Here is an 18,144-nt window from a genome sequence, read left to right on the forward strand (position 1 = left end):
TGTAGAACATGGTGGTGGTGTTGTCGGTGAAGATCCTCACCACCTTGCCCTTGAGGGACGGAAGAAAGGACCTGAGGGCCCAAAACACTGCACGGAGCTCCAGGACGTTGATATGGAGGGACTTCTCCGTCGGAAGCCAAAGGCCTCTTGCGTGCAGATTTTCGGTGTGCGCTCCCCACCCTTCCAGGGAGGCATCCGTGGTCACTGTCTCCTGGTGGCCGGGGGTCTGGAAGTCCATGCCCGCCGTCAGATGCACGCAGGTGCCCCACCACCGGATCGCTCGTCGGAAACTCTCGTCGAGTGTGATTCTCTCCTCGAAGCTGCCCGTCGTCTGGATCCAGCGCGCGTCCAGGAACTCCTGCAACGGGCGCATCCGGAGCCTGCACAGGCGGATGAGATAAATGCAAGAAGACATCATTCCGAGGAGGGACTTGATGGACCTCACCCTGGCCGCGTCCGCAACCAGCATCCGCTGCACCTTGCCCAAGATGGCCCTCGTCCTTTCCTCCGACGGAGAGGCCAGAAGCGACACTGTGTCGAGCTTCGCTCCCAGAAACAGTGCGTCTTGCGCGGGCAACAGGTGGGACTTGCCGTAGTTTATGGAGAATCCCAGGTCCGTGAGCAGTTGGACGTACCTTGCCGTGTGCTCCACGGCGAACTCCTTCGTCCTTGCTCGGATGAGCCAGTCGTCCAGGTAGGGGTAGACGTGGATCCCTTCTCGGCGCAGCTGCGCCGCCACCGGTGCGAGGCACTTGGTGAACACCCTGGGTGCCGACCTCAATCTGAAGGGAAGGGCTCTGAACTGGTAGTGACGCCCTTGGACCATGAACCTGAGAAACTTTCGGTGTCCCTTTAGGATGGGAATATGGAAGTAGGCATCCTCCAAATCCAACGACGACAAGAAATCGCCCTCCTCCAGTTGACCCAGGACGTGTTGGAGGGTGACCATCCGGAACTTCTGTGCCTTGATGAATTTGTTCAGTCGTCGTAGGTCCAGGATGGGACGCCATCCTCCAGTCTTCTTCTTCACGAGGAAGTATCTTGAGTAAACTCTGGAGCCCCAAAGCCTCTTTGGGACGAGCTCGATGGCGCCCTTCTTGAGCATCGCCTTTACCTCCAAGAGAAGTTCAGGGACGTGATGTTCTTTCCTGGCCACAGGGGGGACGCGCAGGCACCTCTTTAGAAACTCGAGCGCGTGACCCTGAGCTAGGGCGTCCAGCACCCAACGGTCGGTGGAGATGGACTCCCACACGCTGACGAAGCTCGCCAGCCGGCCTCCCATCGGGGTGCTTCGGTGGGGGCCCGACCCCGCGGCTGGTTCAGTCCTGCTTCGACGAGGCTTTGCCGCCTTGTCCTCCTTGGCGACGACGGCGGGTCCGCCTGACTTGCCTCACCCCCTGTGACGACGAACGGGCCGCTTGATGGTAGGTGGAAAATCTGCCGCTGGAACCTTTGGAGGCACCCTGTTTGCCTCCACCGCTCCGAAAGGGCAGCCGCCGTTGCTGGAGAACCCCAAGAGCCTTGGCCGTCTCCGTGTCCGCCTTGATGGCTTGAAGGGAATCGTCCACTGTTTTCCCAAACAGGTTGTTTCCGTCGAAAGGCATGTCCAAGACTCTGGTCTGCACGTTCTGACGGAAGTCAGTAGCCTTGAGCCATCCACGCCACCTAAGGCACACGCCGTTGCCCAACTGGCGAAATCCAGTGTCAGCGATGTCCGTCGCAATCGTAATGGCGTGGTCCGACGCCACCTCTCCTTCCTGCAAGATCTCTAGGGCTTCAGCCCTCTTGTCATCTGGTAGGAAGTCCAGCAGGGGGGCCAGTTTGTACCACAACTCTCTGTCGTAGCGGGCTACGATAGCCAAGGCGTTGGCCGCCTTAATCGTCGTTACTGCCGACGAGATGACTCTGCATCCCATCGTGTCTAATTTCCTTCCCTCGCCGTCCGGCGGGGAGGTTGACGTAGAGGCCGCGCGCCCCCGCTTTCTTCCTGGCCGCCGCGGAGACGACCGAGTCCGGGGTCGGCTGTGCCCAAAGGCACAAGGGGGCCGCGTCCGGGACCCGGTACTACTTCTCGTACCGATCCCTTCTCGCCGGCGTTGTGGATGGGTTCTTGAGGAGGGCAAGGCCCTCATCCCAAATGTCGTCTAGTAGAGGTACAGCGAGGACCGTCTTCCTCTTGGTCTCGCGCCGTTGATAAAGGAAACCTTCCTTCTTCTTCTCTTCCGGGCAGAGCTGGAAAAGCTCGGATGCCCTGGCGATCATGGAGTGAAACGATCCAATCTCGTCGGGCGGGGAAGCCCGGGTGGGAGGTGACGACGGGAGATCCTCGTCGTAAACCTCGTCGTCTGTACCCGTCGCGGCCGTGTCAGTCCCCGTATCATCCCCACATGCCGTGGACGGGGAGGAGGGCTGAACAGGGCGCGATGGCTGAAAAGGAGGTGGAGGATGAATCTTTCTTCTCTTAGGGGGAGGGCTCCCAGAAGGGCCTGGCTCCGCGTCCCCCGTCGGGAGCGGTTCCTCCGTTGGTGGTAACGGCAGTCTCGTCCTTATCTCCGAGCATAAGGACTGTATAGCCAACAAAATGGCCGCTGAGTTGTCTTGCGGCACTGGTTGAGGGAGATCCGACGGGCAATCAGGAGCCCCGTCGGCATCCTCGACGCCCTCGTCGTCTTCCACGTCGGGGTCCCTCCCGACAGGATGGCCTTCTTCCACGCCAGAGCCGTGGCCTAAGACTTTGATCAGCTCCTCCTCAGAGGTTGAGGCCGAGTCCACGATGACCTCCTGCCCCGCCTTTTTCTTCTCCGTCGGAGGTTTCACGGGGGTCCTGTCGATGGGCATGAAAGAGGACTCCCTCCGCGGTGGCAGGGAGATTCTGGGCCCCGGAGTCGCCACCACTGGTGTAGCCTCCACAGGCTGAGCCAGGGCCGCCGCGACTGTCTCAATAGAGGCCTTGGCCGGATGGATCAAGGCTTTCACCACCTTAGGTGCGCTCACCGCCTTCTCCTTGGGGGGAGGGTCACCACCTCGCTCCCCCTCCGATGGGTCCTTAGGGCATGACCGGGGTCTCTCCAGGAGTTTCGCCGGGTGCTCAGCCTTCCTCTTACCCGAGCCAGAGCGTTGGCTCATGGTTGATGGCGCCGGGGAGGATGCGCCCTACCTGGCGCCCGTAGAGCCCGACCGTGCGGCGCTCCCGGTGCCAGCGGACTCGCGGTGCTTGGCCTTCTGTTGGACCCCCGTCGCCGGGGCGCCCTCAAAGGTCTTAGAAGACCGCTCGGACTACTTCTTCTTCTTCTTGCCTGACGGGCTCTTTCCTTCCAGCCAGTTGGCGAGACGTTGATGGCGGTCCTTCATGGTCCGCTCCGACATATTGCCGCAAAATGCACAGTCCTTCTCCACGTGCGTCTTGTCCTCATGTAGGCAGTAAAGGCAAAGGGAGTGTTCGTCCTCCTTGAAGACATTCTGAAGCTGGCATCCAGGGCAGACCCTGAACAGCTTTCCGGGCGTCGAGCTTCCCTTCTCCTGGCCATGTCCGAGATGGGCCTGAGAAACTTCTGGAGTCCTCCAAAAGCGTGGCTCGACGAAATCTTCACCCTTGAGGGGCGTAGACGAATCCGACACGGGTCCCCGTTGATCGGATGAAGAAACGGTGGAGCTTAAGGCTCTTTTGACCGAAAAAAGAGAAATTTTTTGAGAAAAAACGTGAAAAATAGCACTAACGCTCGAGAGCAATAGCACGAGGATCCCAACACTTGAACGTGCGGTCAAAATCTGAAGATGGCTGCCAGAGGCGGGGCTTAGGTAGAGGGCAGTCATTGGCTGTGGTCAGTATGACGCAGAGATCAGTGATTGGTTACTACTACGAAAGACAGATCAGAAACGAAACTGATACTGATTTTTTCTTTACCGAGGATTCCCAGCCTGACGACGGGGAATATTCATGAGCATGTGAATCCATGCCAGACCCCATGCTGGAGAATGTAAATTTAAATAGTGTGCCCCATTTCCTCTTTGAGGTTGGCTCTGAAAAGAGCCGTTTTTTTTGCAGATGCTTGACAGACACCTGTTATTTTGTATTTTTGGGGGGGGGGTTTTCTTCTTACTTTACTACTAAAATCTTCACATAACCTTCTCCAAAGAAACCGTTATATTCCAAAACAGCATAGCATTTCCCAAAAAAGATAAGGAAATGCCATCTTCTTTAAAATAAACAGCATTACTGGAATCAATACTCTCATTATTACAGAAAAACATACCAGCTCTAAGCATGAAAGCACACCTACCAATGTTTTGCTGAGGACAAAAAACAGAACTATTGTCCCATATTGCCCTAGGTAGTAATCCAGAACAAAATACTTTGGCATTTGGAAGGATGTTCATTACTGCTTGAACCAAGTGTTCCAAACCTGCCAACAAAGTAGCAGCACTGACATAGCCGAAATGGAAAGCACCATAGTGCAAAACTACCAGATGCGGACTGTTCATCCTGCCCATATCTTCACAAACTTGTACAATTCCCTGTACATTGCAATCTGGCACAGTGCTCTACACCACCTCCACTCGTTTAACATCGGAATTGTTTGCCACATGCCTGCATTGAGCATACTGCTGTAAACCATGCACAAACATATCTCCAAGCAGCAACACCCTGACTTTCTCCACATCTGCCATCTTCACTACACACAGTCTCTCAACACAAATCCACAACCTCAACATCTGATTGGCTGATCCCTACAGTCCCCTTTCCATGCTGGATTTGCTGGAAAACCCCGGATGTGGCACACCCTATCCGCGGACAGCCGCGGAGTCCGTGAAGCACTTAACTCTTAGCCAGCCCTTCTACCCTTTCCACATCACTCTCGGTGCCATTCCCTCATTGGATACAGCTAAGCAGTCACACAACCATCCACCAATCACATCCAAGACCTCTACATCTAACTCCATCATCAGAGTTCCGCACTTCAAATGTACTGTTGATCACTCTGAATACAAGTCTCATATCATTGGAAAGCACCTACTACCAAACCTACTCTACAAGTCTCCAAGATTTCTATTAACAGCTGCATGCATATCCACATGCATGAATACAAACTACAGGTATGCATATTTTATTCACAGTACATGTACAACTCTTATGAATGCATATAAACAGAGTAATGCCACTAAACCTGCATAACCTATAAAATGAACTTATTGCAATTTTTCCCATCTATTATAATCAACTGTCACTTCGAAATCAGTCTGCTCTCTACAACACATCTTTAAAAACCAAGTGAATTTCATACACTTAAAATTCTACTCATTTGCAAACCATGTTGAACTAACATATTATAAATAAAATATAAAGGCTGCACGTAGTCAAATGAAATGCATGCATACACTATGTTCAGATGTCAAACAAGAATACTACTACAAAAACATAAAAATCAACGTCTAAATTAACATCAGTGTTATAAACACACAAAATTACTAACTTCTTTCTTTTACAATTGCAGTGGAGACCACGCTCCCGAAAATCAGCAGCATCTGAACTACAAACAACATATCCGAAGAAACCTACTCATTCCACAAAAAAAGAGTAAGTACAATACTACCTTAATATTCTTACTGTTACTCAAACACACTGTGTAGTTCATTCATGTAATTTGCACACCGAAACAACTGAGATTTCTGAACCATTCTGCCCACAAATCCCCATTTATTAAACAGGGATTAGCAGGCAGAATGGCACACAAATCCCCGTTTTCTGGAACACAGATAACATAACTCAACCCCTAGAATGTTAGTACTACAAAACAAAGAACTGTTTTAATTTTATACCATTAGATTTACTATTAGTGTTTCTCCTCACCACTAGCTGAGTTTCTACTGTCATCTGAACCGCAGTATAGTAACACACAAATAGAAGAATAGCCTTCTCAACTAATTGTAGCTGCCCAATGCACAATCACACACCACCACATACATCTTTACCATCAAACTCAGACACTCATGCACACAGCACGCATACATTGCATAACGGCCCAAACCTACCTTCTTTTTTTTTTCAAAAGACCCCAAAGAATGCCACCAAAAAGCAAGTCCGTAGAAAGCAACGCAGAAATAGAGCAAATTAAAATAAAAGTGTCCAAAATAAGCATCCATCTCTAGCAGAGTTTGTACAAAACGTTCAAACACAACAGCTGATAGTCATTTAGCGAAACAAAACAAGCTTCCAGTACAGAAACTTTGCCTCCTCTATCAAAATGTAAAACGAAACAAAAAATGATTAACAAGAATTCAGCTACCACTACTGCTAAAACTGCTCCTATAAATCTTGATATACTAGCAAGTAACCATACCAAAAAAAAGTATTTTAGCAAAAATGTTCCGCCACAGAGTCCTTCAGAATCTTATCAAAAAAGGAGACAAGTCATGCACAACCCTTAAAACCTACCATAGAAAATTAATCTTAGACGCTTTGATAGACAGTGCAATCCTTCTCAAAAGAAAGTTATTTATTTTAGTGTTAAACAGAATGAAACTACTAACAAAACTAACTACTAAATTACAAAAAAGACTTCTCAAAAAACGGAATATCAACAAAAATAACTTCTTAAATATCTGTGGAGGTGAATGGAGTCACACAACAAGCACAGAACCATATTTTAATGAAGAAGCATACAAACAAAACCAAACAAGCACAATTGCCGTACATAGCAGTGGACGAGTTTATGAAAAACTTAATAATACCATAATGCAACAAGAAATACTGCTTACAAAAATATACCCAGAAAACTCTCTTCATTACCTCTCCATTCGACTGAACCAGAACGTCCAGTATACAAATGGCCATGCACGTTAATGTGTAACATTCCCAAAAATCTTTCAAAACTTTACGCCATTCCTCCATCAGTATGTAAAAGGCAAAGACAAAATCAAATTGAAACTGCTGCAAAATATGGATACCTGTCCAGTGCGCAAATAAACAAACAGGACTACAAGGACATTCATTAGCCTGCATTTCAGGACCAATTTGCAGAAGCACCTTCCATCAATTCAAAATGATAAACACATCATTCAACTATAAGAAATCTAGTGTATAAACTGTACTATGCTAAAAGTCGTGCTTTAGCACCAGTCAATTTAAATAACAATCTTTTACATGGTACAGCCAAAGACCTACTGAAAGAAATCGAGCATATTCAGAAAAAATATTTTGGAAGTGAAAGCCACTTACAAAATGCAATAGCTTTACAACAGACTAGCAACAATTCTACACATGGCAACCTTCTACTACACAAATACAAAAAAGAAATACTAAAATTTAAAAGTACATCCGCTGAAGTACCAAACCATGTGTGTGTGTGTTGCCGCAGAACATTTTATAAAAGTAACACAAAAACCTTAGATGTAACATACAAAAGAGAAGACAATAAATATTCCAAATGGTTTGAATTTGCTCTGTACGTTATAGCAGAAAACAAATATGAAATGACTGACCCCTTAATACTTTGCAGTTACTGCACTACAAAACTTGACAACAACCAAACTCCTCCACATGCTATCACAAATAACTTGGAATTATTCCCACTACCAAAACCCCTGCAACAACTCAATTTATATGAGAGCATCATAATTCAAACAGTGCACCCATTTCAAGCAATAATATGCCTTCAACCAAAAACAGCAAAATTACCTCCCTCTGAATTGGTGAAAGGCATTTGTGGCAAAGTAGTTTATTTACCATTAGATCTCAAAGAAAATGTGCACACTCTGGGAGTGCAATGTCCAATAGAGCAATCTTTAATTGTCTTAATAAATGGTGTACCTACAAAAGACAAAAAAATTTGGCAACAACTCGTAGACTTACATAAAGATAGACAAGCCTTTCAATATCTAAAAGACAATAATGAATACTACAAAGAAATAAATATTGAAGAAAACTTAAGGGAAACAACTGAAATAATTCAAGAGTCACCAGAAACTGGTCAATTTGAACTTCTAGATCCTGCTACAGTATCCAATATTTTAGACCATTATACAATTCATCTTTTACTCTCTAATGACACCATAGATGATGCACTAGAAACGTACCAGATGTGACAAACCAAAGGATCACCAATCAGCATATGGGAAAAAGGTATAGAAGCACATGCTTTTCCTCTACTCTTTCCTACTGGCAAAGGAGGAAGGTACGATGATAGACCTATTCAGATAACAGCATCAGAATACCGCTAGTTACGAATGTATTCTGAAGATCTCAGATTTAGACAAAATGTGGAATACATATTCCACCTACTCTTTGAAAGTGAACTAGCAACTCCATGTTATTGAGTTGCACACACATTGAAATCAGGAACCTACTTTCAAAATATGTCAGCTACGCAATTAATACAAAAAGTGCAAGAAAAATATGAGGTTTTACAATCAAGCATTACAAATCTGTTAGCAAACATGTGTGGTACGAAAAAGTACTGGTTCTGACGTCACGGAGATGTACGTTGTATGAGAGGAAACCTTGGCCCACCCACTTGGTTTGTTACATTAAGTTGTGCAGAATATGCATGGGAAGATTTAGATTATTTCCTACGCATATCAAACAAAAACAAAACAAACATAGATATACTAACACCTGGAGAACTTTGCTCTCTAGATCCTGTTAATGTTATTTCCATCATCGTTTCATTGCTATGCTACACTTTATTTGTAATAAAACTGTTCCTCCCCTCCGAGAAGTGAAACACTTCTTTTGGAGAGAAGAATACCAAGCCAGAGGAGCACCACATATCCACATTATTTTATGGATTAAAGATGCACCTAAATTTGGTCAAGACAGTGATGCCACTGTTTTACAGTTTATCGAAAAATATGTCACTTGTGAAATTCTATCGGAAGCAACAAATAGTGATCTTCATGCACAAATTGTACAATTTCAAAGACACAAATGTGGCAAATATTGTTGTCGCAAATATAAAAACAAAGGGAAATACTACACCAAATGCCGCTTTGGTTTCCCTAGACCAGTTACAGAAACGGGTCAAGTGAACAACTTCATGTCTTCAGTTAGACATAGTGTTAAAGGTAAATCACCTAAGAACACATATTACATAAAAAGAACAGAAGAAGCAAAATATATCAATGATTACAATGCAATCATTGCCCTCTTATGGAATGCAAACATAGATGTGCAGTACATTGCAGGCCATTCCACTGCAGTTGCACGGTATGTTACAGCCTACTTAACAAAAGCAGAAAAAACAGAGCTTCAAGACATCTGGAATGACTTATCATCGGACAAAACACTATCTCAGAAATTGTACAGCTTAGGCATAAAAATGCTCTCTCATAGAGAATGTGGCTCTTATGAAGCAGCAGATCGTTTAACCGGTACTGCTTTGTATGGAAAATCTGAAAATATAGTATGGCTAAGTCTTGGTCCTGCTAAATCTAGAAAAAGAGTTCTCAAATCATACGACGACTTACAAACAATGGCCAAAAATGATCCCAACAGACAAGACATTTTGAAAAACAATTTACTAGACACATACTACCCAAACAGGATTACCACTTTGGAAACCATGTGTCTATACCACATAGCCCAAAACTTCACATACAAAAATAATATAAAACCCGATGAGAAAAAAGGTAGATATAGAGTGAAAAATTGTGAAGGTAGCTTACTGAAACTTACCAAACGAAGCTTAATTAATCATATCAAATTGTAAATAAAAACTCCTCAACATAAAGAACTATATTACATGTCCCTGCTACAACTTTTTAAACCATGGAGAAAGAAGAGATACTAGAAAACTAGGACTCCTATGAAGACGCTTTCAAAGCAAATGAAAGCACTATCACCGATGTAAACTTTACACAGTACAAAACAATGTTGCACAATGAACAGCAACACGAAGAAGAACTCCAGGCCCAACTAGATAAGGACACTCCCAACAGAAGTCAACCTTCTGTAACAGAAAGCCAAGAACCACTGGGACAGCCACTAATGGCAAATGAGGCAGAATTAGCTATGACAGAAGTAGAGAACACCATGTGTCACTATGAAGAAGATACAGAAGACTTAACTTTACTACAATCAAAATTGAACAAAGAACAGCATACCATTTTTCAAGAAGTAACAGAACAAATTGCACACAGTGTACAACATGAAAATAAAGAATGTACCTGCCAAAATTACAAACCTATACTACTATACGTCAGTGGTGAAGCTGGTTCATGCAAAACATTCTTAATCAAAATCATCAGCAAGTTCCTTCAACAATTGACAAACAACAAACTGTCAGCTGTTGTAGCTGCCCCCACAGGTTTAGCTGCGTACAACAGTCGTTGTCACTTTACACTGATTACTACTCCTTCCAGTAAAACAACAAAACAAATTAGAATATTACAAACTTTCTACAGAAGCTGCAATAGAACTACGCAGAGTGTTAAAACAAATGAAAATGCTACTAATAGATGAAGTGAGCATAGTCTCCAACCTAATGTTGGCTTTGATTCACCTCAGATTACAAGAAGTACTTAAAACAAACTACAAAGAGCTCTTTGGAGGAAAACACATTATTGTTTTCAGAGATCTTCTTCACTTGACACCAGTGAAAGGTGAACCTATTTTTAAAACCTTAGGACACAAACTCTGCCGTAAAACTGTTGGCAGCATAGGAAATTTCAACCTTTGGCAACATTTCCAATACAGAGAATTAACAGAAAACATGCAGCAATCTGCAGACCTCACTTACGCCAACATTTTAAAACACAGCTGGTTTGGAGAAAATATTAAAGTTATCTTTAAACTGTAGAGTAATGCTTAAACGTAACCTTGATGTGGAGCAAGAACTAGTTAATGGAGCACTGGGTACAGTTGTTGGCTTTCAAACATACCCACGTGACAACAACATTCAGTTTGTCAATATTCTCGTTGACAGACTGTCAGAAGTAAAAAGGATAGGGTGCTCAAAAGCTCGATTCCGTCTTTTCAAAGACATGTATGTACGCAGAGAACAATTTTCTCTAACTCTTGCATATGCAGTCACCATTCATAAATCCCAAGGTCTTACCCTAGACAAAGCATTGATAAATATTGGTAACAGTCTTTAAAGAAGGCATGAGCTACGTAGCTCTATCACGCTTACGTACACTCGACGGTCTATTTCTAATCAACTTTCGTTCAAGTAAGGTAAAAACTGACATTCCTTGCATTTTAGAATACAATAGGCTATGTTCACTATACACCCCCATCTAAAAACATATCCTGTTCCACAAAAAGGAAAACGTTGTAAAAGAAAACTAATTCAAACAGAAAGCAACAGGATCTCACTGCAAATCCTCCAAATTGAGTAAAAGAAGCTAATACTTCATCAATTACCACAACCAAAGAAGAATCTATTACTCAAAGTAACTCAGGTACTTCTTCAAAGAAGCAACACACACTCCGAAAAAATTACTTGGACACAGAACTTTCTGGTCCATTCAAATTTTCAAATATAACTGGTGTAAGTTGCTACGCAAATGTAGCAATCAATATTCTATTTCAATTGCCACCAATTGTTGACAACATTTATTTACACAGTACAGACCAATTTTGTTTGCAAATGTTAGTCCTTCATTGAAACGCAACAAACAATCCTGACAACATATATAGTGTTCATGGAATAAGACAAGAATTGGACTACTGTGCTGGAATGGTGAAATTCACTATAAACTCACAAGAAGATCCACAAGAATTTCTAATGTACTTACTACAAGCACTGGAAAACAAAAACATACCTATAAATGAAATCTTCCAGATTTCATACATGTGGAAACATACATGCACTATCTGCAACAACGTGGCACAGGAACAAATCCCTAATGAGCGCTACGTGTATGTATCCATACCTAATTGTGAATCCGTTCCATTTCAGCAACTTGTACAAAATGCAAACCATGGTAGATTATGTACTACCTGCAATTCAGATAATCGCTCCACCTTACTAATTCAAACACATATTAAATACGTAATACTAATGCTTCTACGTTACAATGCAGATGGTACCAAAAACAACTGCAAGCTGACTGGATTCCCACATGGTCAAGTATCACTTGGTAAGAAAACCTTCACAACAATAGGTATAATCTACCACGCAGGAGCCAGAACGAATGCAGGTCACTACACTGCATATATAAAAAAGAAATGTGGATGGTTCGAATGTAATGATAGTACCATTACTCTAAAGCAGAGATTAACGGCAGATCTTACAAACGCTTATTTAATGTTCTTCAAACCAAAATTTAATAACTAATCTGTACTTAAACATTAACAAAACTTCAATTAAAAAACTATAAACAGTTAGAATACGCCAACAGGTATCTAACTGCCCCAAGATTCTATAACAACCAAACAGATAAATCAATACCACTAAATTATAACAAGAAATAAACAATTAGAATACGCCAACATGTATCTAACTGCTCCAAAAATCTGCAACAACCCAACAGATAGATCAGCAACTTGAGAATATAATTAAAAAACTATAACCAGTTAAAATTCAACAAAAGGTATGTAACAATCTGCAACAAGCCAACAAATGGAACATTAGCCAGAAACAACAAGTAAACACTGAAAACAAACAAACAAATAGACTGTAGCATAACAAAAAAGGTTTTTTTTAATCCAACATGGATTTTTTTCCCACAGACCCAATGATTTAAAAAACAAACAGAAAATGGGCAAATTGCACTGTACATTGGTTTGTAAACTACTAAATATAAGGGTCGAAAAAAAGCTGAAATGTTTATTTTGCAATGTAATAAGTCTTTATAAAAGACCTGCACTAACATGATCTTTTCTTTTATCTCAGAAATTGAAAAAGAATATTTGCTCCAGTTACCCAATACATGAAAAAAATATATCCAATCACAAAAAAATCAAACAGTAAGTATATTCTAATAGAACACATAAATACTGCTGCATAACAGAACCATTGAAGCAAACATCTAAGCATACACCACAATACAAAATGTTTACTTCCATGGATATGTTATACTGCAGTGCTGGTTACCAAACTCTACAATCTTAATGACATGACGTAGCCAAAACTTCACATACAAACTATACAAATCAAACAGTACACAAACTGTAGATTTGCAAATATTTGATAGATATTCAATTCTATGGGTGTGATCTATGGGCGTGATATGCTGCGGTGGTTGTGTCCGGGCCTAGACTCTTGGGTGCATGGCCTACGGCCTATGGCCTTCGCCCTTGCACCAAAGACTTTAGGCCCTGGCCACAACCAACGCAGCATATCACACCCATAGAATCAAACATTTTAACTGTGCCATATGGGTATTTTTTATGTCACCGGATACCGCGCGTGTCCTTAGAGCAGTTTCAACTTGCCTGCGGACAGCACGGACAGGAATAGTGTCCTTAGGGCACCCCTCATTTTGACTAATTACGGACATCCCGGACAGCGCGGGCATGGCGAATACATCAGGGGCACCTGCCACCTAAACAAATAAAGTATTTGACCCATCTCTTACTCCCCAAACCTCCCCAAGCACTCTTGCACACCAAAACACTCCCCGAAACTGCATTTTGCCTCTGTTGCCTGCGGCGCTGTCAGCGGATCCAAGACGGCGGGCGCATCGGATCAATCTGACGCACTTCACGCTCTTCACCATCCAATCAGCGAACACGTCACATGTCCGCAGAGATGACGCAAGCCGATTAGCCAATCAGTATATGGGAAAAAAGAAATTCTGGGACCCCCCTATAACTTTGCCCCCCCTGGACCAAACCTCACCAAACTGTGCATAGATATTCAGAGTGGGCCATATACTTTTTTTTGCAAAGTTTGGTGAGGATTCGTCCAGGGAGAACGAAGTTATAAGCCACCCAAAAAGTGTTCTTCCTATAGGATTAGCAACTTAACCATAACATAACTACACAGCCACTAGCGTGGCTGTGTAATATATAAATAGTTATTAACCATATGGCTGTTTGATTAAATTACTTAGTAGATCTTTGTAATTTTATCTATGAAGTAGGTGGCAATATTGTTAGATAGTAGTTGTATAGGAATGACATTGCGCTCTTTAACAATTAAGTTTCTGAACGTATGGGTGGGTGGATGTTATGTTATGGGTCATACAGCTTCATCTATTGCCTTAATAATTGGTGTTTTGCCTCAATCATATCTTTGCATAACCAAGGATGGTTAAGCTTGTTGGATGTGTCAAAGATGGTTTAACAATTTGCGGACCTCCTGCGGCAAGTCCCTTGGTTTCTGCATCGACAGACACCTGTACTTCAAAGAACACATAGCAAGGAAGACACAAACGGCTTGCTACCAACTTTCTATCTTGTGGAAAATCAAGCCCTTCGTTGCAGCAAACAACTTCACATCTGATGTCCAAAGGTTGGCCCTCTCCCACCAGGATTGTGGAAATACCCTTCTGGAAGGCCTTCCGATAATCACCATGGCACCCCTGAGATGTGTCCTACATGCTGCAGCACAATTCATGAAAGGACCACATCACCCAGACCCTAATCGAACCTTACTGGCTCCCGCGCTGGAAGCACATATCACCTTTGAATCCTGCTGCATTGTCTACAAGGCTGCCCCACTCAAATCCTCAAGCTACCACACTGACAAGCCCTGCATCTCTAGATACCTACGATACACTAGAAGTAAGAAAACGTGCAGACTTGAACTCCACTGATGCAGGAAGGAAAGAACCAGAACACAGAAATGTTCTCTCTACGCCACGTGATTCTGAACCTCTTCCCTGTCAACATGAGACTCACCCTTTCACTTCTACATATATTGGCAAGGAGCTCAAGAACCTCCTCTTCAAGGAATGGCTCCAACCTAACACCTAGGTCCACACAGACTGACAGGTCCATTTTAAGGAATGTTGTGGTCCCTCTGCGACCCACGGAAATTAAGAGATCCTGCATCCCGCGTCCCAGTCCCACCCCCGCAGAGCAAAGTATGCATGGGTACTCCCTTGCAATCACCTTCCCCTCTTCATGCTTGCTGGAATCAGAATAATAAAAAATGGACAGTTTGAGGACAAAATAAGTAGTCCAGGAAAAACAATAAGTGCCATGAGGAAGGTGTAGTTAAGCTGCAGGTCTCAGATCAGCAGTTGTATGAAAATGGTGAACATACACCAGCATAGACGGAAGACTCACGTTAGCACTCTCACCTAATGGATATAAATTAGAAGCTACAAAAAGGTACACATATCTTGCATAGACTGAGATTGAAAGAGAGCCATGGTTTTTAAATATTAGTCAGCAAGAAACAAATGGCTTTGTGGTGTGTAATAGATCAATGGCCACTATTATTATATATGAAGCAACACTTACCAGTTTCACCGGAGTGAGACTTTTTGAAGAGCATACCGTGAGAACTAAATCACTCTTTTTAGGGGCTGAGCATTTTGAAATCTTTACAGACTGGCAATTTTGACACTATGCCATTAAATGAATTGCCCAGGATCACATACGTTGTTTAGAGTTGAAGCTGGGATGTGAGCCCAATCTGCGATTTCTGCACTTGACCACTTGTTACCCATTTTTATTGTAGAGCATGGTACAATTACTTGTGAATGTTTGACTCACATGATTTAAAATAATACCCATTTTTTAAGAGCTGACTTGGAAAGTACACAAATCGCATAACCCAACATGACAATATTTAAAAATAAAACTTTATAGAAGCATGTTATGCAAAGGTAGAACGAGTCTAACTTCATTTTTCTCTCTCATGAAGGCAAGCATACAAGTACCAGAATATTAATGGATGTGATCTTAAAACGTTCCATCTGGATTTTTTAATTCGATTTTAAAGCTTGAAATAAACCCAACACAGCCTTGATGACTGCTATTTATGATGTTCTGAAATACATTTGAAATTGTACAAAAAAGAAAAATAATTTTTGTCGCAAATGTGGAGACCTGAATATGCACTTTCACTTAAATGGCCCACTAAAATGAAAGTTATTAGGCAATGGCTAATGGGCTAAACAATTCCACCAGTATGTAAAAATGCAAACCTTTCCACGGAGGCTGCCGAGCACTCTACAGACAGGGGATGATTTGTCCAGAATCACTATCGTCCGCTGGGAAAGCCAGGATCTGAGCCTCAGTACTTTGGTCCCAGTGTCCTGAATTTGACTACCTAATCATTGCTCTCGTCTAACACTTTATGCTCTGTGGTGGCTGCCAGTTTTAGCAATCCTCGTTTTGAGGGACAAAGCTCTAGACCTGCACCATGCTATGTTACATATAGTTAGCGTTATCTGGTGCAGGTATGTTGTGTTGTAGAACACTAGGTTAGTTACTGGTTTGTTACTATATATCTATATCTATATATCTATATATATATAGATATAGATATATATATATATTACATGGCCTGCGGTAGCGGCCATGTAGTTATGGTTAAATTGTTCATCTCATAGGAACAGCCTTTTTTGGGCGGCTTATAACTTCCCTCCCCCAGGACGAATGCTCGCCAAACTTTGCAAAAAAATGTATATGGCCCACTCTGAATTATTTTAAAAGTTTGGTGAAATTTGGTCCGGGGGGGAAGTTATAGGGTGGGTTCCACAATTTCTTTTTTTCCCATAGACATAATGGGAAAAAACTTTGCTCATGCCTACAGCCCAAACTGATGTACGGATTTTCACCAAATTTGCAGCAGGAGCGGCGGCTTGGTCCCGAAAGCGGGCTTTTGTTAATTTGGTGTAAATCCGCCCAGTTGTTTTTTTAAAAATGCCCAAAACGTGAGGCAAAAAAATGTGTTATATCTATGTCCGCTCCGCGGATTCACTTCCCTGTTCGGTACACGGACTGCCCTCTGATTGGCCAGAAAATTCGCTGACTTTTACGTGGTCCGCAGACATCGGGATACGGCCGCCGATTGGCTGGTGAGAAAACGTGAAATGCGTGAAATGCGTCAGTTTTCCTGAAGCGCCCCTCATCTTGGATTCACAGACTTTTTTGGGGTCCGCAGACAGCACAGTGAATTTTCTTTTTAAAAAGCAGCATTTCACATGTCAAACTCAACAATCAATCTCTGGGATTTTGTGGGGGAGTGGGGATGAGGATTGGATTGGATATGGCCATAAGAAGCCAAAACACAGGTTGTTTCACCCCCCGAAAGTCCGCGAACGCTCCAGATGTCCTGGGGCAGTGCGGTGGTGTTCGTGGACACTTCTGTTGTCCTAGGACATCTGTACCTATTTCTGCATTACAGGGTTGGGGGAAAGCAGTTTTTGGATGGCTTACAACTTTTGCACCATCCAATGAAAGTTCATGTGATTTTGCAATTTCATTCTAGGACTAATCCTGAATGGTTTTGCAAAGTTTTATGGGATTCTGTCAAGAGGTAGAGGGGGGGTCCCAAAATATTGTAAAGGCATATAAATGTGGTGTCATTTGACGATTCTGCACAACATTTGGCAAAATGATTTTGGATCTAGATATAAATGGTTTTCTAAAGTTTGGTGGGATTTGCTCAAGAGGGGGCGAAATTAGAGGGGGGGTCTTAACATTTTTAGATGGCTTATAACTTTGTTGCTATTGGACGAATGTGGACAAATGTTTTGAGAAAGATTATAGACCCAACCTTCAAAGTTTGTGTAAAGACTGAATGGATTTTGTCAAGCTGGGGCTAAGTTATATGACTAATGTATGTACATACATTTTGACACTTTTTAAAAAATAAAACATGGGCGGTTTTCGAGCAAACTCGTGAGGAGCATTGGCAAGGACATTAAAGCATGGTTTTGCAAATGTGCCCGTGTTTTATTTTTTTACAAGTGTAATAATGTAGGTACAAAAAATAGTCATATACCTTTGGTGACTGAGGTATAGCCTGTGGCCGTGGGCAGTAGCCAGATTGTCTGGGTCATGGCATAAGGTCATGAAACGGACAATCTGGCTACTGGCCATGACCGCTAGGCATGAAAAATGGTGTTAAGTGGCTATATCTACCTGGGACCGGCTGTGTGGTAAAGTTATTCGAAGGTAGGATAGGGTTGAAAGGGAAAAAAGTGCTTGCGGTAATATGTTCATAGGGTTTTGCAGGCTGCCATGGCAAGGGAAGAGGGGCTTTGTACGGAGCCCCGCCTTCTCTTTCCCTGTTGGCTGTC

The 18,144-nt window shown here is 43.1% G+C and overlaps 1 protein-coding gene across 2 annotated transcripts in view; it reads right to left on the bottom strand.

The window, feature by feature from the left end:
• Positions 1 to 18,144, bottom strand: part of ULK4 (unc-51 like kinase 4) — a 2,742,936-nt gene that overhangs the window by 1,952,323 nt on the left and 772,469 nt on the right. The gene's annotated exons all lie outside the window — the stretch shown is intronic.

Source organism: Ambystoma mexicanum, chromosome 2q, assembly GCF_040938575.1.
Source record: "Ambystoma mexicanum isolate Mex_15411 chromosome 2q, UKY_AmexF1_1, whole genome shotgun sequence".
In the NCBI taxonomy this organism is placed as follows: Eukaryota; Metazoa; Chordata; class Amphibia; order Caudata; family Ambystomatidae; genus Ambystoma; species Ambystoma mexicanum.